The sequence below is a fragment of the Notolepis coatsorum genome (genome assembly GCF_963971535.1).
Source record: "Notolepis coatsorum genome assembly, chromosome: 4".
Lineage (NCBI taxonomy): Eukaryota > Metazoa > Chordata > Actinopteri > Aulopiformes > Paralepididae > Notolepis > Notolepis coatsorum.
Genome location: NC_140168.1, coordinates 130,587,993 through 130,611,764, shown reverse-complemented (window position 1 = coordinate 130,611,764; position 23,772 = coordinate 130,587,993). Strand labels below are relative to the sequence as shown.

The 23,772-nt window shown below is 43.6% G+C and overlaps 1 pseudogene across 1 annotated transcript in view; it reads left to right on the top strand.

Annotated features, from left to right (window-relative positions):
- LOC311226691 (cysteine and histidine-rich domain-containing protein 1-like) overlaps positions 1-23,772 on the top strand; it is a 39,383-nt pseudogene that overhangs the window by 2,858 nt on the left and 12,753 nt on the right. Inside the window, exons 2-3 of the transcript XR_014621047.1 lie at positions 1,552-1,652; positions 2,118-2,173. The product of XR_014621047.1 is annotated as a cysteine and histidine-rich domain-containing protein 1-like (transcript). The remainder of the gene's footprint in view (positions 1-1,551; positions 1,653-2,117; positions 2,174-23,772) is intronic.

Below are 23,772 nucleotides of genomic sequence, written 5' to 3'. Positions count from 1 at the left end.
CTCTCTCTCTCTCTCTCTCTCTCTCTCTCTCTCTCTCTTTTCCCAAACCAAATGTCCCCACAAGTGATGAAAAGTGCTCTTTTCGTTGTTGGTGTTGTGGGGACATTGGCCCTGACCCCTGTACTGTGTAAAGCGGCTAAGGGTTAGGGCTACGGTTAGGTTAAAGGTTAGGGTAGGTAAGGGTTATGGTTAAGATTAAGGGTTATGGTTAAGAAATGCTTGAGGCCAGAACTCCGACCAGGGGACTTAACAGCATTACATCAACTACACAAGTATTAATACTAGTGCTGTCAATAGATAATTTTTTTTTAACTAATTAATCTCACAATTTTCTGTAATTAATCTAGATTAATCTAGATTAAAAATCGCATTTTTTTCTACTTAAGACGGAAGCTTGTAACAGATATTTACTTGAGTAAAATCATGGAATTAATGTAAAATCAACACAAAGAAAGTATATTTAGATTCAAAGACTATTTTAATAGCTTTCTTTGAATACAGTTTCTCTCCTGTGAAATACAAATGTTCAACAAAACCATCAACATTGACTCAGCTAGACCTCTTTCTTATATCCGTGGCGCTAAGATTGAAGATGTTTCACTCCATAGATTAATCTTGATTAATTTATTTTAATGCTTTAAATAATTTAAATTAATCTCAAATTACAACAGTTACCCCCGGATTCATCATCGTGTGGAGAGGTTGTCTTAACCCTTTCACTGCCACACGACAGAAGGGAAACCCTTTACTATCACACAACCGACGGCGATGCTCCATCATTAGCATCCGCGGAGCTAATGATGCTAATGATGGAGCATCGCCGTCGGTTGTGTGATAGTAAAGGGCTAACCTTCTGTATTGTCACGGTGAAAGGGTTAACCGGCTGTCGTGTGGCAGTGAAAGGGTTAAGTTGCCAAAATTATCTGATTCAGCTGCGATCCCTTGAATCAAATACGTCACTCGTTCACAAACTGGAAGCGTGTTCTCGTACACATGAATTTGCATACAGACACGCCCCGAGGGCCATGTGCGGGCCATGTGCAAAATGTACCCCTATTCAATAGATCACGATATATCACTATATCATCTGCTTAGATCAAATTTAAACAACTTTAACTGAGATTCTCAAAATAGACTTGATATTTGCCTTCAACCATCGATTGACACCATGTAAATAAACTCATCGTACGACACACACAAACACACTACAGGTCACTTTAGGAAAAAGCAAAGGTCACTTTAAGAAACATAAATGTATGTTTTTGTATAGTACAGTTAGTATAGCTAGTATATTATAGTTATATATAGTATAACTGTATATTGTATAGTAGTGTATATAGGACTCATTACCTTTTATTTCATAAGCTTAGCATTGTATTGTATTTTATCTTAGTACTTTTTATCATGTCTATTTATTATCGATTCTATTTAATTCTATTATAACTTTTTTTTTTACTTTCTTTTGCACAATCAAGGCGGGCATGGCCACCTTCATGTCACTACATGTCTCGTGTCTGTACTGTATGTGACGAATACATCTCTTGAATCTAGTGGTGACGAGGACAAGGTGAAACTCCCCCAGAAGGTGTCTGCATCGCTGGCCCAGGCGCTGGAGAAGCTGGACATCAGTAACAGAGCGAGGGAGAAGAAAGGTCAGCTGCTGTGTGTGCGTGGGGTGTGTGTGTGTGTGTGTGTGTGTGTATACAGTATGTGAGTGAGTACATGCTTGTTTGAGTGTATGTGTTACTGTGTGTGAGTGAAAGATAGAATGCATGCTGTGGTTCTATGTTTCCACATGTACACACAGTGTGTGGGCATGCCATCGTTGATGCCATACGTGTTTGTGTGTGTGGGGGGTGGGGGGGCTGTGTGTGTGTGTGTGTGTGTGTGTGTGTGTGTGTGTCTGGGGGGCTGTGTGTCTGAGGGGGGGTGTGTGTTTAGATGTGTATCAAATATTGCGTCAGATGTTTTGAAAGTCCTCTGTCTTCTCTAGGAAGTTGTGCCATCGTTCTGATCTCCTTCTCTCTTTCTTCTTCTTTCTTCTCTCTCTGTCTCTGTCTCTCTCTCTCTCTCTCTCTCTCTCTCTCTCTCTCTCTCTCTCTCTCTCTCTCCTACAGAGTCAAGTCAAGTTGTGGTAAACGGAATGCGGTGCAAGAACGCAGGATGCAAAACAGTGAGCCTCCTTTTGTTCCTTCATGTGTCTGTGTGTGTGTGTCTATCTCTCTCTGTGTTTGTCTCTCTCTCTATCTCTCTCAATTTCAATTCAATTAAATTCAAATGGGATTTATTGACATGGGAAACATACGTTTACATTGCCAAAGCCAAACAATACAAAACAATCAAACAGATAAAACAAAAGAAATCAGTACATTACAGAAGGAATTTCTTGTACAGTCTTTATGGTGGTTGTATTCCGTTGGATGTCCTTTTCTTGTCACAGCAGCTCACAAATCTTGCTGCTGTGTTTGCACATTCTTGTATTTCTCCCAGTAGGTATGGGAGTTTTGAGTTATTGTCCATGTTTTCAAAGTCTCTTTGGGTGTTTGCAATTTGTGGGAAGTATATGTCTCTGATGTCTTGGTATAGTGGGCAGGTTGTTAAGAAGTGGAGCTCGGTTTCCACCTCATCTTGTGTGCAGTGGGTGCATAGTCTGTCTTCGCTTGGGAGCCAGGTCTGCCTATGGCGGCCTTTCTCGATGGCTAGGCTGTGCTCGCTGAGTCTGTACCTAGTCAAGGATCTTCTTAGTTTTGGGTCAGTCACAGTGCTCAGGTATTCTGCCACTGTGTTCTCTCTGTTTAGGGCCAAATAGCATTTCAATTTGCTCTGGTTTTGGGTTGTTTCTTTCCAATGTGTCAGATAGTTTTCTTTTTGTTTTCTTATCATTTGATTTAGTCCAGTGTGGTTTCTGTCTGGTGGCTCTGCTTGTGTTTGTGAGCAGAGTCCCAGAACCATCTGGCTGAGTGGGCATCTATCGAGGGTCTCTCTGTGGGTGAGGGCTATGTTGTGGAGTGTGTCTGGGTCACTTTCTTTTAGGTGATTGTGAAATTTGAATGCTCTTTTTTGAATTTTGATGATTAGATTCCTAGTTCTGCTCTGCATGCATTATTTAGTGTTTTCCGTTGGGTGCGGAGAATGGATTTGCAAAATGCTGCATGCAGAGTCTCAATTGGGTGTTTGTCCCATTTGGTGAAGTCTTGATTTGCAAGTGGGCCCCATTGTGGTTTCTCTCTCTGTTTCTCTGTGTCTCTCTCTGTGTCTCTCTCTGTGTCTCTCTCTCTCTCTCTCTCTCTCTCTCTCTCTCTCTCTCTCTCTCTCTATCTCTCTCTCTCTCTCTCTCTGTTTGTCTCTCTCTCTCTGTGTGTGTCTATCTCTCTCTCTCTGTTTATCACTCCCTCTCTCTCTCTCTGTGTTTGTCTCTCTCTCTCTCTCTCTCTCTCTCTCTCTCTCTCTCTCTCTCTCTCTCTCTCTCTCTCTCTCTCTCTCTCTCTCTCTCTCTCTCTCTCTCAATTCAATTCAAATAGGCTTTATTGGCATGAAATATTAAGATACTTATTGCCAACGCAAGTTCAACGTACAAACAAGTAAGGGATAATGTATAGCTACAAGGTCATTGTCGCAAAATAATTGACAGACACTGCGTTCTGGAACACGAGGCGCAGCCGAGGTGTTCTAAACGTAGTGAAGGTCAATTATTTCGCGACAATGACCGAGTATAGCTATACATTATCCCGCTTATTACATGGCTAACTTACTAACAATATACCTAATTCATTTTACACCATCGACAAGACGAGATCAAATGCAGACGCAGTTGTTCTGTTGCTCCTCTGTCATCGCCGGCAGGTGTGTGGTCTGATTGCACTGATGTAGTGCAGCTGTGCATATGCTGAGTTTAGCTTTCGTGACTGCGATCAAAATGCTTGATTGTGATTGGTCAATAACGCTCTGTTGCCCCTAACAGCGGTCATTATTGCGTGTTGCCCATGACAGCGGTGAATTATCGAGAAATAATTGACCGCTGTCAGGGGCAACCGGGCGCTATTGACCAATCACAATCAAGCATTTTGGTAAATGTTAAAACGCCATGTAATAATAACATATATATTAAGCAATAAAATACCATAATATTAGTAATAACAGTAAAGACAATCAACAGAAACATATTCAATTACAAAATAATCATTCAATCGGGTAGTCATTTTACAGATGTAGCCACCCAGATACATGTATTTACAGAGCTTGTTCTCTTATTGTATGACAACCATCTACATATTTTGCAGCTAATGCTGTACACTGACTTTTCTCCCCACACATATATAACAGCTTTTGATGATCAGGGAGATGGATAAACTGTGGATCAATTTTATTTATTTTATCAAAGAAAACTTCTCTTAGATCCTTATATTTCTCACAGTGTAGTAGGAAGTGAGGTTCTGTCTCAACATCCCCCTGATGACAAAGTGAACACAGCCTGGCCTCTCTGGGCAGCCAGTTCTGCCTGTGACGGCCTGTTTCTATGGCTAGGCTATGTCCACTCAGGCCATGGTTACACTGTGGAATACAGCAACGTTTTTGTTGCTGAATGATTACGTTTGCTGTCCAAGTTAAAAAGAAACGCAGTTTTGGCAGGAAAACGCGCTGTCCTACTGGCAACGCTGAAAAGGTGTTTCCGTTTTGGATACTCGCCAAAACTCGCCAACAATGGTGCCATGTAATCTGCGTGAGCCGGATACGGAGCCGTTGTTGCTCAACGCCCATGCGCAGTAGAGAACCGCACGGTTATTTCCTGTGTTTACAGCAGAGCTGTCCCAAGTAGCTGCGGCTACCATGTGTTGTCAAGTTATTGTTATAAGGAGCCCAGTCCAAGCGACAACAGTCTGCATTCCCTTAACAATTGTTTGTATTGAGCCGTATTGTATTGTACCCATTCTGCAATCTGTAAATAAAGTTTACATCCATTCATTCTGCTAGCATTAACGTTACCAAGCTGCTAGCCACAATGCTATACTGTTATAATGGAATATACAAATCACGTTACCACGTAAGCTAACAAACTTTGCTGCTAGCCACAATGCTATACTGTTATACTGGCATATCACAATCACGTTAGCACGTAAGCTAACAAAATCGGCGACGATTTTTTTGTGAGACTAAACTCCGCTCTTGGTGGTCAATTGTGTTGATGTTAGTTTTGTTTCATCAACAAATCATCAACAAATGAGGCAGAACATTTGTTTTTTTGTTTATTGCACTTTATTTCTTGCTGACAAATAAATGCTATGTGGCTAAATGGCTAACGCGAGGTATTTAAAGATGGTGACTTTGTTGTTTTTAAGCAGGAAGTGTAGTGAGTGTTCAACCTTTTCTGATTGGTTGAAAATGGCCTTCATGTCTGAACTACATCGCCGCCTACTGCTTTGGCATTGTACTACATGTATATAGTAGACGAGACAAAACTACGTCTAACTTAAAGGCCAACTTGCAGGTTAAACCCTACTCTGCAATTATGGGTAGTTTACATCATTGGTATCTAATTTAATTATTTATTTATTTCCATTTGACGCTGGAAATGCCACTCAGAAAGGGTTAAAAAGGTCCACGCACGAATCACATGCACGAGCAAATCTAAAAGCTTATCAGACGCTAGCAGGGCTGTGACGTCACTTCAGGTGCAGGGCAGCAAGGGGCTCTGAGAGTCACACACAGCTAGTGGCAGGCAGAGAGCCTTGCTACTACTAGCCGAGGAGTGATGAATGAAAATGTATCTGTTTCACCTAACACTATTGCTCCGTGATCATAGCCATCCAGTTTCTTTAATAGTTGTCATACAGAAGTACAGAATACTTTCATACAAAATGCTTCTTACTGTTACGCTCCAGAGACTGTGCTAGACAAGATAGTATCAAATAACATAGTATAGCATGTAATTTAGAAGAAGAAAATGAGGTCACAGTGTTCGGTATAGACATATGTACAATGTTCTGAGTTACCATATAATATACAATACTATGCAGTGTACTAATGTACAGTACTATCTAGTGCAAAGCAGAAATGGGATGAGGTACAATTTAGGTACAATTTACAGTAAGGTGTACGAGTTGTAGTGCAATCCTTCATCAATAAATATAAAGTGTGGGGAGTGGGTGCTACAGTGTGTTTGTTTAAAGTGGGTGTGTGCTATAAAGTGTGTGGAGTGGGTGCTACAGTGTGTTTGTTTAAAGTGAGTGTGTGCGTGTGGATGTGTGTGCTATGTGCGTTTGGTGGTTGTTGTTGTGTAGTGTTCATTCATTGTTCGTTTAGCAGCCTGATGGCCTGGGGATAGAAGCTTCTTCTGAGTCTTTCTGTGCTCGCCTTGAGACTCCGGTATCGCTTGCCTGACCGCAGCAGTTCAAAGAGGCAGTTGTTCGGGTGACTGGAGTCTTTAATGATTCTCTTAGCCTTGCCCTTGCAACGCTTGTTGTAAATGTTCTGGAGGGTGGGGAGCCCATTGTGCGTTCGGCTGAACGTGTCACTCTTTGTAGTCTGCTTCGGTCTTGTGCAGTGCTATTCCCAAACCAGGAGGTGATGTTGCCGGTCAAGATGCTCTCTATTGTACATGAGTAGAAGTTCTTAAGGATCTTCTGACTGACTTGGAACTTCCTTAGGCGCCTGAGGAAGTAGAGGCGTTGTCGTGCCTTCTTCACAACACTGTCAATGTGTGTGGTCCATGTCAAGTCCTCGGATATGTAGGCTCCGAGGTACTTAAAGCTGTTGACTCTCTCAACCGGTGCCCCGTCGATGCTGAGGGGGCTGTAGTCCTTGACCCCCGACCTCCTGAAGTCCACAATCATCTCCTTTGTTTTGCTGACGTTCAGGGAGAGGCTGTTTTCCTGGCACCATCCCGCCAGGACCTTGACCTCTTCCAGGTAGGCCCTCTCGTCGTTGGCAGAGATCAGGCCCACCACCACTGTGTCGTCAGCAAATTTGATGATTGTATTGCTACTCCGCTGAGCCACACAGTCGTGTGTGTACAGGGAGTAGAGGAGGGGACTCAGAACACAGCCCTGGGGGGCCCCTATGTTGAGGGTGATGGATGAGGAGGTGCAGTTGCCTGCTCTCACCACCTGGGGTCTGCCAGTCAGGAAGTCCAAGACCCACTGGCAGAGGTCATAGTTCAAGCCCAGGTCCCTGAGCTTGGCTATGAGTATGGAGGGGACTATGGTATTGAATGCCGAGCTGTAGTCGATGAATAGCATTCTCACATAGTTCCCCTGCCTCTTGTCCAGGTGTGATGCTGCTGTGTGCAGCACATGGGCTATGGCGTCCTCCGTGGACCTGTTGGGGCGGTATGCAAATTGCAGGGGGTCCATGTTGATGGGGAGGGAGGAGCAGATGTAGCCCTTTACTAGCTTCTCAAAGCACTTCATGGCTATGGAGGTGAGAGCTACAGGGCGGTAGTCGTTGAGGCAAGCAGGCTTGGCTTTCTTGGGTACAGGGATAATAGTGGACTTCTTCAGGCAGGTGGGGATGACAGCCTGTTCTAAGGACAGGTTAAATATGTCAGTGAATACTGGGGCCAGTTGGTCGGCACAGACTTTTAGGACGCGGCCGGGGATGCCGTCCGGACCTGCTGCCTTCCTGATATTCACTTTTTTAAAGGTCCGCCTCACCTCATGCTCTGTTACCCTGAACACTGCGCCTCCATCAGCAGCCGACCCCCCCCCCCCATTGCCGTGGCTTGTGAGCTGGTGTTGTTATTACCAGCATCAAACCTCGCATAGAAGGTATTGAGGTAATTTGCTAAGGAGATGTCACTGTTCAGTTTGAGGGGGGCGCCTTTGTAGTCTGTCATCGTTTTGAGCCCCTGCCACATAGCTCTAGAGTCAGCTTGTTCAAACTGGAGTTCAATTTTATCTCTGTAGCGCCGTTTGGCCTCTGACACTGTCCTCCTTACGTTGTATCGCGCCACCTTGTGGTCATTCATGTTGCCTGCCACTAGGCCGTCGTTGTATGCTTTGGTGCGCTCTCTCAGAGCTTCACGGACGGATTTGTCTACCCAGGGTTTTTGATTTGGGTAAACTCTCATTTTGGTAGTGGGGATTGTTTCTTCCACCATAGTACAAACATAGTCCACCACTGTCTCCGTGTAGACATTAATGTTATCTGTGTCGCGGAACACATTCCAGTCTTTGCAGTGAAACGCAGACCGGAGCGTCTCCTCTGACGTCAAATCCCATTTCTGCACCTCTCGCGAGACTACAGGAGTACTTTTGATTCTCTGTTTGTACATTGGTGAAAGAAAGATTGACGCGTGATCTGATTTACCAAAGCCACTATCAGAATGAGCCTTGTAGCCACCTTTAAATTGCGTGTAACAGTGATCTAGGATGTTACCGCCTCTGGTGTTGCAAGTCACATGCTGATAGAAGTCAGGTAATACCTTTCTCAGATTGGCGCTATTGAAATCGCCCAGCACCAAAATGGCGGCGTTAACGTTCGCCACTTGTATTCTATTTACCTCGTCGTGGAGTCTGGAGAGCGCAACGTTGTTACTGGCTTGCGGTGGAATATACACTCCGATCAGGACGATCGCCGTTAACTCCCTCGGGAGGAAGAAAGGACGACACTTGATGGTTATATATTCCAGTTCTGGGGAGCAGTGGTTGGATAATTCCTTCACGTTAGTTGGATCGCTCCAATTTTTGTTAAACATGAAGGCAATACCTCCTCCATGTTGTTTACCGGACTCTGCTGTACGATCCTTGCGATGGATAAAGAAGTGATCGGCTGGTTGGATTGCGTGGTCTGGAACCTCCGGTGTGAGCCACGTTTCGGTGAAGCAGAGAACGTTGCAGTCCCTAACGTCTCTTTGGTATTGAATCCTTGCTCGGATGTCATCCAGTTTATTGTCAATTGATTGTACATTGGCTAGCAATATACTGGGCAATGGTGTTCGGTGGCGTCTGGATCTCAATCTGTTACGGATCCCAGCTCTCTTCCCTCGCCGTCTGATTCCTTTGTCTCTGGGGGCGAGCTCCGGTCCTGATGTCCTCAAGATCTCAACAGGCCATTGTTTTGGTTCAGAGAGCTGATCCAGAGAGTAATCCAGTCGGTAAGTTTCCCGTAATCCAATGTCTATAAGTGACTGACGGTCATACATATTAAATGCACCTACTGTTGGTACAGACAAAACTCTTAAAACTATAAATATTAACAAAAGTAAGCACAGTCTCGACGGAGCGCACAGACAGGCAGCCGGTCGTAGCGGCGCCATTATTTGTAAAAGCCACAACCACGTTACCATATTTGTAATAATGTAAATCATTGTGTCGTTGTACATATTGTGTATACAGCGTTAGAAGCTAACGTAGCTTAGCTTGGTAGCTATTGTGCTAACAACATGCTGCGACATCTAGCTTGTTAGCGGGCATGAATGCCCGATTTAAAATGGTTCTCTCTTCTTTGTATACCTTTGTCCCCACAAGTATTCTGCCAGGGAACCTATGGACACGACAATAGTAGTCGTTATAAGGTGTTTGATCATTGTGTCGTTGTACATATTGTGTATACAGCGTTAGAAGCTAACGTAGCTTAGCTTGGTAGCTATTGTGCTAACAACATGCTGCAACGTCCAGTCTGGCTACCATGATAGCTATGAGCTAACTAACGTTACAAGCTCAAACACCTTATAACTACTACTATTGTCGTGTCCATAAGTTCCCTGGCAGAATACTTGTGGGGACAAAGGTATACAAAGAGGAGAGAACCATTTTAAATCGGGTTGTGAAGTGGTTTATCCAAACATCACCATTTTGAATAGCCATTTCTTCTGGCTTATCTTTATTCAATGAGTTCCAGTGGTCCCAGCAGGAGTTAGAGCTTAAAGAGTCCTCTATTTTGCATAACTGTTTATTTACGTGTTTGTTCCTTTTAATTCTTTTTATAGTGTTTCAGTGTTTCACAGTATTGGAGGCGTAAGGTATCATTGTGTGGGTTTACGTGTTTCTGGTTTGATATTCTTCTTAACTGTGTTCTAAGAACTTTACATTCTTTGTCAAACCAGTGGTCCTTTTTAGTTTTTCTCTGTTTGTTACCTGATCATTTCAATTTGGACTTTATTGCAGTTCTTTCAAATATATAATTTATGTGTTCTACAGCTAGGTTGACTCCTTCAACACTGTTAGAATATGGCGTCGCTAGGAACGTATCTAACAGTGATTGTATCCCATCACTGGCGATGGCTCTCTGGTAGTCCTGCATGCTGTTCTGGGACCATCTGTAGTATTTGGGGATGTTATGTAGTTTACTGGGCTGTGTAGGGGGAGACTCAGTTCTCTTCATGTATGCAGTGATCTGACTGTGGTCAGATAATGGGGTCAGAGGTTTGACTGTGAATGAACTGAAAGATACTGGATCCAGGTCTGTTATCATGTAATCTACTGTGCTGCTGCCAAGAAATGAGCAGTAAGTGTACCTTCCTTGTGAGTCCCCTTGCATGCGCCCATTGACAAGGTAGAGACTCAGTCCTCTACAGAGCTGTAATAAGTCCTTCCCATTTTTGTTTATGGAGGTGTCATGGTTATTTCTAGGGGACAGGTTTACATGGTTACATATGGTGTGGTCAGATATAAATTTGTCTCCATGTGTACTGGTGAAATCAGGGTGGGTTCCCGTTCGGGCATTAAAATCACCGCAAACAAGCACATGACCTTGACTTTGATAAAGACATATTTCTGACTCAAGGTTGGAGAAGATGTCGTCTGAGTAATATGGAGACCCAGAGGGTGGTACATATATTCCACAGATAAAAAGATCTCTTTGAGAGGGGATTACTTCTTTATTTAGTTTTAACCAAATATGATTGTTCCCGGATTTTAGAATCTGTATTGACTGGTGGAGTTGTGATTTGTACCAAATTATCAATCCCCCTGAGTCTTTGCCCTGACTAATATGTTTTATTTTATTTGATGGCAAAATTACTTCTCTGAAAGTCCCATTTCCAAGCCGCCGCTAACCACATCGCCAAAGATGCCCGGCGTGGACACCGCAGCCTTGAAGGCGGAGATTCTCCTCGCGCTAAAAATCGGACTTCACAGCGATAATAAAATCAAAATTGAAAGGTGCACTTTCCAAAGAGTTCAACCTTATTAGAAACGATTTGAAAGAGATGAAAGCGGAAATGCGAAGTTGTATTGCGACACTCCACGAGGAGGTGGACAAAATGGGGGCCTCAATCAAGGACATGGAAGACGGCCTTTCGACGTGGTCAGACGAGGTGGTGACGTTACAAACCGCAGTCAAAGACTTAAAGACAGAGGTGGCCGGACAGAATGAGGAGGTGTAACGTAAGGATACTAGGAGTAGCTGAGATGGAACGCTCAAGCTCCACAGCGTCGGTCTCAAAACTACTGAAGGACGTGCTACAAATGGATATGTATGAGGTGCTGGTCGACCCCTCGTACAGAACACTGGGGCCGAAGAGGACAGACAGGAAGCCACGTGCCATTGTGGCTAAACTCCACTACTACCAAGACTGTGTCGAGGTGCTGAGCCGGGCGCGCGCCCAGGCTCCATTACAGGCCAACGGAGTGACTATTGCAATCTTCCCGGACTATGCCACGAGCGTCGCCAAAGCCAGAGCCGCGTTCACGGAGGTGAGGAAGTTACTACGAGGCCGAGAGGACACCCGGTATGGCATTCTCTTTCCAGCCCGATTTTGCATCACGTACAAGGGAGAAGATAAAGAGTTCATCGATGCAAGTGAAGCGATGGGCTACGTCAGAAAGAACATTGTGCATGCAGCAACGGGAGAGGTCGGGTAGGCTACCTTTGGTACACACAATGCTAGCATTCTTGAAAAAGAAAAAATTAAGGATTCTCGAGATACTGTTTGCTCTGCACACCACTATAAACTTTTTTGATCAGAAAGGGGAGATACTCTGATATTTATATGTTATATCTGTACCATACAGATATTGTGAATGATGTGCTATCTTGTCCTCAACGGGTTACTACTTGCTAAAAGGTCACTGTAAAATCTGCTAATTAACAATCTAGTGTAATGGTCCACCTACTCGGTCTCAAGAATTTACCACTGGTTATTATTATTTTTTTATCAAATTCTTTTATTATTATTCACATGAAACAAAACACATTAACACAATCACAATACATAGAACTTCACAAGAAAATAACAAAAACAATAATAATACAGAATAACAATTTATACAGACAAAGAGAAAAGAAAACAGAGTTCAACCTTCTAATTTCTAATTCCAAGGGGTACTATCTAATAAATGGTCTTTCCCAGTGTTCAGCCCCGATTCCCGGCCGTGTGACCTTATATTAATAAAACGTACATCTCCAATTCACCACAAGGACCACTTTTTGAGAACACGACCCGAAAACAGAGCAATGAACCTTCATGAAAAAACAAAAACCTGTAGAGGTGTTCCATAGACTCACAGAGACCGTGTAAAAGTGGCCAAACAGTGAAGAAATAGTTAAATAGCTGCCCCCCCATTAAATCCCCAGCTAAACTCAAGAGGACAAGACAAAAGACAAGACAGACAAAACATTTCCTCCTCCCCCTCCCAAGAGACCGCCGGACCCCCCCGATCAAGCACCCCAACCCCGCTCAGCCGCACACGGCGGTCCTTACCTTCTCAGCTGCTGCGAACCACAGGTCAATGCCAGCCTGTCCTACCCCAATCACCCGCGCCGTGGATATCTCAAGATAAATCACATCCAATAACCACTGGTTATTATTAAGCTAGATAACACACTCAACATCCAGCAAATCTCTGATCCTATATCAACAGACCACATAGAAAGAAGAGATGTATCGGTGTGTACGTGCTACTTATAATATGCAGGTGATGTGAACAATGTATAATTTTAACTCCAACAAGACAATATGTTTATAGAGGCTACTGTAATGTCTACTGTGTGATAATCTATGGGTAGCATCACCTGCCTAGCATTGAGAAGGCACCACTGGATACCATATATCAAGCTAAGTAACTCACCAATCCCCAGCAAATTCCTGACCCTACCCAAGTAGAATTCAAAATGAAAGGCTTATAGAGAGAGAGATGCCAGCCAGAAATTATCCCCACAACGAAGCTAATAACTAATCTCTACCCAGGCGCCAATCTCTCTCTCTAGAAGTCACAAGCTGGCCATGTCCTTTTTCTCTCTTTTTTTCTTTTTTCAGTGCCATGATGTAGCAACTCACACGCACACTCCCTAGCACACACACATACATTGACGCACGAGCACGGAGCTTTGATCCTATATCAACAGACCACATAGAAAGAAGAGATGTATCGGTGTGTGCGTGCTGCTTGTGATATGCAGGTGATGTGAACAATGTATCATTTTAACTTCAACAGGGCACTATGTATAGAGGCTACTGTAGTGTCTACTCAGTGTGATAATCTATGTGTGGCATCACCTGCCTAGCATTAAGTGGGCACCACTGGATACCATATATCAAGCTAAGTAACTCACCCACCCAGCTTCGAGAGTTTACCACTGGTTATTATTAAGCTATACAATTCACTCAACATCCAGCGGATCTCTGATCCTATACTAACAGCCACTTATGATGTACAGGTGATATGAACAGTGTATCATTTTGGCTCCAATAGGACAATATGTGTACACACATACAGACATATAAACATGTACACACACGCTCACACCTACGCTGACGCACACGCTCGCACTCCTAATGGATACACTATCTAGACATAACGCACACAGGTAGGCGCATATTACGCACATGCACAGACACACATATAGACACACATACACGTTTACACACTACACAAACACATGGGCATATACCCATACACTCACACCTACACACTCATACTCTTACACCCCGGCTGTGTCTGATACATCCACTCACACATAGGTTCACGTGCACGCAACTGCACGAACACTGAAGGGCATACGCCCAGGCACACACCCATTTATAGACACATGGACACACGCACGATCACACACACACACACACACATCCACACTCCCACGCCTCTTCCAATTTGTTCTAGATCACCCAACCAGGCACCCTTTTCTGTGTTTAACGGGGCACGTTGGTTGCCCTTGTTTGGGAGTATGGTGTTCGACCTTACTCCGGGGCCTGCTTAATGTGATGTTGTTAATGTTAATAATAATAATATTAATTGTTAATTGTTAATATATTACTGCTATGCTTACCGTTTAACGTTGCCACCTATATTACCTTACCTGGTTGGGTGTATCTCACTGGGCAGCTGAAGATTTCATATAGTACCAGGATTTGAGTTAAAACTTTTACCTTAACTTTTTTTTTATTTCTTTAAAAAATAATAAATTATTTTATTTTACCTAAGGGGCTCGACGAGGGCCTGCGCGGCTGGCTCTATAGAGAACCTCCAACACAAGCACTTTATGTGTGGATTCGTTTCTGAAGGGAATTTTGGGCACCTTGTTTTTTATAGGTGTCGGGGGGGGGGTTACCAGACTTGTACATTCAACATGCTTAATCGATCAGATGTCTGTTTTGCTTTTCACCTGCAGTTGTGCTGAGCTCTCTCTAGGTTCCAGATGCATGGCCTCTCTCGTCTACTATGATCAACACAGGTGATGCCGTAGGGTTGGACGGGTGCTCTGTCAATTTTGTGAGTTGGAATGTTAAATCACTCAACCACCCAGTAAAACGTAAGAAGGTACTTACACATTTAAAACAACTCAATGTGGATATAGCATTTCTATAGGAGACACACTTAAGAACATGGGACAGATGTATCACTCCAACTTCCACTCAAGGGCCAGAGGAGCAGCCATATTAATTGATAAAAACACATTTACTATGTCAAGTGTAGAGGCTGACTCCGCAGGGCGCTATATTATAGTGGTGGGGAAGCTCCATTCATTCCCTGTCATTCTAGCTAATATCTATGCGCCAAACTGGGACAATCCTTCGTTCTTCACCAGCCTTTTTTCTCGCCTACCAGATATGCCCTCGCACCATCTCATCCTAGGCGGCGACATGAATTGCGCACTCTCCCCGGTGCTGGACCGTAGCTCGCCCAGAAGGGCCCCCCTGTCTAAATCAGCCCGCGCAATCCAGCTCTTTCTTAAATCGTATGGGGTAGCTGACGTATGGCGGTTTCGTAATCCTACATCCAGAGGATATTCCTTCTTCTCCCCGGTCCATAACACCTTTTCGCGCATAGACAACTTTCTCTTGGATAAAAGGCTCCTCTCCCTCGTAACCAAATGTGACTATGGAGCGATAGTTATTTCGGACCATGGTCCCTTGGTTATGAGAATGAGTATCCCCAATACACAGCTCGGCCACCGCCAGTGGAGACTCAACCAGCTGCTCCTGTCAGAGGAAGCCTTCACAAACTTCATCACCTCGGAAATCACACTATTTCTCGACATTAATCAGACCCCTGGAATGTCTTCTTTAACCATATGGGAGTCACTGAAGGCGTACTTAAGGGGGCAGGTGATTTCATATTGCAACAACCAAAGGAAGATACACACGGCACGCCTTAAACAACTGACAAACGAGATTCTGGAGCTAGATAGATTACATAGCCACTCGCCATCAGCTGACACGTTGAAAAAACGTATGGCACTACGAACTGAGTTTGATCTCCTGTCAACACGGCATGCTGAATACCTCATCACTAAATCACGACATGGGTACTATGAACACAGGGAAAAGGCCGGACGGATACTTGCCCATCAGTTGCGACAAAGAACCGCCAACCAGACCATCCCCACTATCAATGACGAGCAGGGCTCAAAAGCCACTGACAACCTTGAAATTAATAAATGCTTTCAAACTTTCTACCAATCGTTATACACCTCGGACTCGCAAGTGGGCCCCTCCACGCTGGACGATTTTTATAGGACCCTTCATGTCCCGACAGTCGACCCAGAGATGGCCGCAGATCTGGAGGAGGACCTTACGGTCACAGAGATTGCATCAGCAATTAGATCTATGCAAAGTGGCAAGTCCCCGGGGCCAGACGGCTACCCTACAGACTTTTACAACAAATTCTCAGTCCAGCTATCCCCGCTGCTGCTATCCGTATTCGATGAATCATTCTCAACAAATTCTCTTCCTCCAACCATGCGCCAAGCAGTTATCTCCTTAATCCTTAAGAAAGACAAGAATCCACTTGAATGTGGCTTGTTCCATCCAATATCCCTCCTTAATGCCGATGTCAAGGTCCTCGATAAATTACTGGCTCGCCGCCTGGAGGGGGTTCTCCCCTCCATTATCTCACCGGATCAAACAGGCTTTATCAAGAACCGGTACTCTTTCTTTAACATCAGACGACTCCTAAATATCCTTTATAGCCCCTCTCTACCCGGAACACCTGAGGTGGTCCTCTCCCTTGATGCTGAAAAAGCGTTCGGGTGGAGTGGGGCTATCTTTTTCACGCACTGGAGAGGTTTGGATTTGGCCCTAAGCTCATAGAATGGATTAAGATTCTATATACATCTCCGATGGCTGCCGTTCGTACCAACAACAATCTATCCACCTAATAATAATAATAATAATAATAATAATAATAATAACTTTATTTGTATAGCACTTTTCATACAGAGGTTGCAGTTCAAAGTGCTTCACAACAGTAAAAAATACAGGCATAAGCGAGCATAAAAAATTAAAAATGTAAATACAAAGAGATAGAGAGGTAGCAAGGTTAGGCAAATCACAGTTCTTCAGCAATACAAATAATAAAATAGAATAGATTAGATAGAGTAAAAAAGTGCGGTTTGATTCAGTTTAAAATAGGCTAAAAATAATAAGATAGAACGGACAGTAAAAAAGTGTGATAAGATTGTTCAATAAAAAATATATAACAACAGAGCAGTGTATCGCTCTTAGTACTCTGAGTGTCTTTACAAAGTTCTAACATACAACAGAGCATCGCTCCAACATACATACAACAGAGCAGTCCGTCGCTCCAACATACACCAGAGCAGTCCGTCGCTCCAACATACAACAGAGCAGTCCGTCGCTCCAACATACAACAGAGCAGTCCGCCGCTCCAACATACAACAGAGCAGTCCGTCGCTCCAACGTACAACAGAGCAGTCCATCGCTCTTAACACTTTGAGTTTCTTTACAAAGTACAGTTCTAAGTTACCTTATAGAACAACAGAGCAGTGTGTCGCTCACAACAACAGAGCATCGCTCTAACATCATAGAACCGACATATGAATTTCATTAGAAGTGTATGAAAGTAGGTAGGGTAAGAATAATAATAATAATAATAATAATAATAATAATAATAATAATAATAATAATAATAATAATAATAATAATAATAATAATAATAATAATAATAATAATAATAATAATAATAATAATAATAATAATAATAATAATAATAATAATAACAAGCATAAAAAAGATAGACAGATAGTAAGGTATGGTAAATCACAGTGTTTCACATTAGGATCTAGCATCCCAAATAGGCTCTCTGTTTACAGTTTCATTCAGTAATACAAATAATAAAAAATAGTTTAAAATGATTCAGTTTAAAAATAGTCTAAAAATTATCAAATAGAACGGACATACAACAGGGTATTTAACATACAACAGAACAGTGCATCAGTAAGAAGTAAAAAGTGTGATAAAATAGTTATCTTAAAATTACAGTGCATACAGTAGGAGGTAGTGAGATAAAATTAGCATAGAACCGACACATGAATTTGATAGGCAGTGTATAAAAGTAGGCAGGTTAAGAATAGTGCAGGTAAGTACAATTTGTGTCAGGATATCCCTGATGTTTCTATAATAATATTTCCCCTTGCCACTAGGTGGTAGCAGATATCTATCTTCAAATATTTGCCTGCATTACCCCACATTGAAATGCCTGAGTTTAGCCTGAGGTCACTGATTATTTTGGTGAGGGCAGTTTCAGTGCTATGATATTTTCTGAATCCCGACTGAAATTCTTCTAAGATGTTGTTTTCTTCAAGAAAGGAATTTATTTGAACTGAAACTATCTTTTCAAGTACTTTACTAATGAATGGTAGGTTGGATATTGGATGATAATTTGCCATTACATTACTATCCAAGTTAGTTTTTTTTAGTAATGGCTTCACCTACTTTGAACTCCCTTATCTCCACTCCTTTTTGCGATCGCAATGGAGCCCCTTGCGCTGGCTCTGAGGCAGAACACCGATATCAAGGGGATCATGCGTGCAGGCTCGGAGCATAAAGTCTCGCTCTACGCGGACGACATGTTGTTATATATATCACAACCCCAAACGAGTCTCCCTCAGTTAATGTCCCTACTTGCAGACTTCTGCAAAATATCCGGCTACAAAATCAACATAAAAAAAAGTTAACTGATGCCTGTCGGAACCGTAATGGGTCGGACACCTCTGAGCTCATTTCCGTTTAAAATCATCCCTAAAAAGTTCAAGTATCTCGGGATATGGATCACGCATGAACATAAAGACCTATATATGGCTAATTATCAACCTTTATTATCTAATCTAACGAAAGATATTGAACGTTGGGACCCCCTGTCACTCTCCTTGGGTGGGAGAATCAATACAATAAAGATGAACGTATTGCCAAAAGACATTCTTCTCCAAGATAAATAACCAGATATCTTCCTTTATCTGGAACAAAAAAACGCCCCGGATAAAAATAACTATGCTGCAGAGACCCCGCGCAATGGGTGGGATGGCGCTTCCCAACTTTATGTTACTGGGCAGCGAATATAAGATCATTATTATACTGGGTAAAGGGCGAGGACACAGCTCCCTGGTGGACAGTACTGGAGAGAGCGTCGGTTAAATCCACCTCCCTATCTGCCTTGCTATGCGCTAAACTCCCGTTCACACAGCCCATATCTAGATTTACCTCTAACCCAGTTGTCATTCACTCGATAAAAGTATGGAACCAATTTAGAAGATCCTTCTCCCTTAAGGAACTATCATTTGCTGCACCAATCACAAGAAACCACATGTTTATCCCCTCAATGATGGATAAGGCCTCGCTTGGGTTGGAAGTGGAGTGATTGCACTGTCTGACCTCTATATAGATGACAACTTTGCCTCCTTTGAACAGCTGGTACAGAAATACAAAATCCCTAGGTCACACTTCTATAGATATTTGCAACTCCGGAGCTTTGTAACTTCAAACTCGGACTGCTACCCATTGTGTCCTCCTGCCTCTCTTTTAGACTCAATCCTGAACTGTAAAGTGATCCAGAAACAAGCTATAAGCAGAATCTACGAATTACTTAATAGAAGCAACTTGACAGACTATATAGGGGCAGATGGGAGACAGACTTAGATGAGCCCATCACAGAGGACAAAATAATATAGGGGATTTTCTCGTCCTCCATATGCCTTAAACATGCTGTTATTCAGTTTAAAATTTTACACAGACTGCATTGGTCTAAAGACAGGCTCTCTAAAATAATCCCGACATATTCCCTCTATGTGACTGCTGCAGACAGGCTTCGGCCACTCTGCTCCACATGTTCTGGACGTGCCCAAAGTTGCACACCTATTGGCAGGCCATCTTTGACACCTTCTCTAAGATATTGGAAAGGTAGTAGAGCCATCTCCATATATTGCAATATTCGGAGTGGCCCCAACGGACATCCACTTTAGATGGTGGGAATCTAGAATGCTGGCCTTCTGTTCACTATTGGCCAGAAGGCTAATACTGTTCAAATGGAAAGACCCAGGTCCACCGGTGTACGGCCACTGGATGAGAGAGGTCATGTATCATATTAAACTGGAGAAGATCAGGTATACTGTCAGAGGTTGTACCGAAATATTCCACAATATTTGGGATCCTTTCCTAACTTTCTTTGAGGGTATGGAAGCGGATAATGTGACAGAGGCGATCTGACTGGCCTTCCTAGTGTCTCAGCTTATTATTCTATTATTTTATGTTCTTACTTTTCTTTTTCTCTATCTACAGAATACAAGAGATGCATATGTCACTGCTGTCTGGTTATTTAAAAGCTAAAAGGAAAAACAATGATTAATAAATGCTTTAAGGTATCTTAGAATGATTCTGTCTGGTATAGGTGGGGGAAGGGAGGGAGGGAGGGAGGGCCTTATTTTATTCTTCTTTTCTTTTGGCCCATGTGGGACCGCCTGTGAAAACTGAATCTTCAAATAAAAAAACCTTGTTAAAAAAAAATTACTTCTCTGAAATGTGGAGGACAGTGTGTGGCTACATCATCTATACACCATGTTTCAGTTAGAATTAAAAGGTCATTGTTTGTTATAGCCTGTAAGAAATCAGAGTCTCTACTCTTCAGGCCGAATGTTGAAGAGTAAAGACCCTGTATGTTCCAACAACTGATAGCAAATGATTGCATTTTTGTACAAACAATATATAAAGGTATTCAGAGGTATAAAGGTTATAAAGGTATAAAGGTATTCAATCAATGAACAAACATCACAGAACAAATGTAACAACAACAAAGGCAACAGCAGGCAACTTGCCTGTTTTTCTTTTTAGGGCCGAGTGCTAGCTTGGAGTGAGAAGTCTACTGCACAGGGTGAAGAGCATCTGTTTGATCTCCTTCAGCTCTGATGTGGGTGGGGGAGGAGGAGGCCTAGTCAGGGCGGATGCATAGGTCATCTGCTGCTGGGGACGGTGGAGGGGTCGGCTGGGGGGATGTCTCCTCTCACTGGGTGGGGTGGAAGGGTGGGGTATAGGTGGGGCATGGGGTACTGCAGGGGTTTGTGGGGTGACTCCTCGTGGGTATCTCGTAGGCTTGTGCTTTCTCAGAGAGGCAGGTGTGTGACTGGGTCTGTTGGGGTTGCGTCCAAGGGCAGCATCTTTTAATGTTTTTGCAAATGTCCTCACTCCAGCGTTGTTCAGGTGTAGCCCATCATGAAGGTCCCATGTGCCGATGTTTGTGTGGTGGGCCAGGTGAACATTTGTGAGGGCAGCACAGTCTCTTGAGATCTCCATGTTGATTTCATGAATGATGTGTGGGGGGGTGTCCATCCTGGGGAGGAGGGTGGAGATGACTACTCTGGTATCTGGGGACTCCCTGGAGGCCTTCTCAGCCACCTTGGTCATTGCTTCAGCAGTCCCACGGCATAGATAGTGGAGGTCATTAGTGCCCGTGTGCACCACCATGTACTGGGGGCTCCCTAGAGTGTCCTGTCTGAGCAGCTGCATGGCATGGCCTGTGTTCCAACAGCGCTTGGCTGTCACCTTGAGGCCAGGGAAGAGGCGTGCTGTGTCCAGGTGTTTGCCATTGGAATCCATGAGGAGGACTACCTGGGCTTCGGGCTGGGCTGGTCTGGTGGACTGGGGCTGTGGCTCGGTGGAGGTTGGGCTGCTGGAAGGGGGTCTGAGTCAGAAGGCATGTCAGTGGGTGTCAGGCTGGGAGGAGTTAGTGGGGTCAGGGGGAGAGAGGTAGATTCTGGTTTAGCAGTAGGGGGAGTGGTGGGTGTTAGAGCAGAGGACTGCTTACGGCTGGGGGGAGATGTATGTATTCTTTCTTCCTGTCGTTGCAAATATGGCAGCGGAGCGGAAATACGCATACGTCTGTCTCAAAGAGTCCTGCATGTATAACAAATGCGCATGTTGGTGAATTTATGACTGTGTGCCATTATTACTATCAATGTAATAATTGTGGAATATTACTATAATGAGCTGTATGTTAAATCTCGTTGTGACAACTGTAACAATGACAATAAAGATCTATTCTATTCTATTCTATTCTATTCTATCTTTACTTCCTCTATCTCTCTGCGTAGAAGCCTCTCTCGGCTGCCTGTATCTTCCTTCATGGCTTTCATCTGGGCATGTAGGGTGTTGTTGTCCTGCTCTAGCTCCTGCATGGCTCGTGTGAGCTCCCTGAAGCTCCTCTGGGTCTCCTTCAGCTCTGAAGTGCTCTTCTTCAGATGATGGAGCTCCTCTCTCAGCTGCTGAATGGTGCAGAGCTCAGTCAGCCTGGCCAGAGTCCTCTCTCTAAACTCAGTAAAGTCCAGCTCCAGGAGAGATACGCTTTCTCTCAGCTGCTGGACCAGTTTGGAAGGTGTTGAAGGAGTGTGGATGGATGGACTGGCTGGTGCTCTTGGTACTGGCAGTGGCATCACTGGATTCACAGTGTGGTTGGAGGGAGTTGGAGGGGCACAGTCAAAAGGGCTAGTTGCTGGTTTTGACTCTGGTATTTCTGTGTCTGTGTTCACCTTGTCCTCTTCTGTCTGTGTGTCCGCAGCATTGGTATTGGGCTCTTCTCTCTCCACTTCCATTTTCATTTTTGGGAAAAGCTCTTGAAACATGTTGAGGTTTGCTTCATTCCCCTATACTAATACAGTCCCTTTAGTGGTGTAGTAAGATACTGTAATAACTGGGTTATCAGTGCCAGGGTCTCATCATGGCATATAGTGAGGCATCCTCCTCGTCCAATGCCTTCTTTCACAACGTGGTCATAGTGGTTACAGATCACCTGCTTCCAGGAGTTAACGTGTTCTGTGTGGAAGATGAGGTCATTCTTCACCTTCTTCTCATTATAGACAGTATAGTCAGCAAACAGCTCCTCTGGATGGGCCAACAGAGTCTCCTCGTGTTTTTTCTTGTTTCTAGCACTTAGGAATTTAGGAGGGTACTCTACTTCTCTGCTGCTCTGTGCTGCTCTGTGCTGCTCTGCTTGTTATGGTCCTTTTCCATGGCAACACACAAACTTAACTGACAGAGACTGTTGTTATTAGCCTTTTGTATAAAATATGATTTAGGATTTAGCTGGCTAGCTAACGTAGCTAACGTTCTGTGAGCTGGCGTCAGTACCTGGCTAGCTAGCTAACGTAGCTAACATTCTGTGAGCTAGCGCCAGTCCCTGGCTGGCTAACTATCGTAGCTAACATTCTGTGAGCTAGCATCAGTACCTGGCTGGCTAGCTAATGTAGCTAATGTTCTGTGAGCTAGCATTAGTACCTGGCTGGCTAACTATCGTAGCTAACGTTCTGTGAGCTAGCGCCAGTACCTGGCTGGCTAACTATTGTAGCTAACGTTCTGTGAGCTAGCGCCAGTACCTGGCTGGCTAACTATCGTAGCTAACGTTTCTGTGAGCTAGTGTCAGTACCTGGCTGGCTAACTATCGTAGCTAACGCTCTGTGAGCTAGCGCCAGTACCTGGCTGGCTAACTATCGTAGCTAACATTCTGTGAGCTAGCGCCAGTACCTGGCTGGCTAACTATCGTAGCTAACATTCTGTGAGCTAGCGCCAGTACCTGGCTGGCTAACTATCGTAGCTAACGTTCTGTGAGCTAGCGCCAGTACCTGGCCACTCTGTTTGCAGTTAGCCGCTTTAGCTGATGTCGACAGTTGGCTCCTTGCTACTTTGTTTTCTCTGGTGTAGACCCTCTTCTCTTTGGATATAAGTGTTGATCTTTGTCCTTTTGGATCTATGTATATTCATGTTGCCTTTGTGAAGTTATCTTTTCCTTTTGTTTAGTTCTTCCATTAAAAGTTGAATATCTTTTAGGAGCTCATCTTAGCTGTGTCATGTTCTCTCTCTCTCTCTCTCTCTCTCTCTCTCTCTCTCTCTCTCTCTTTCTCTCTCTCTCTCTCTCTGTCTCTCTGTGTTTGTCCCTGAATTCAATTCAATTCAATTCAGATAGGCTTTATTGGCATGAAATGTCAACATACTTATTGCTAAAGCAAGTTCAACATACAAACAATAACATATATATTAAGCAATAAAAATACCACAATATTAGCAATAACAGTAAAAACAATCAACAGAAACATATTCAATTACAAAATAATCAT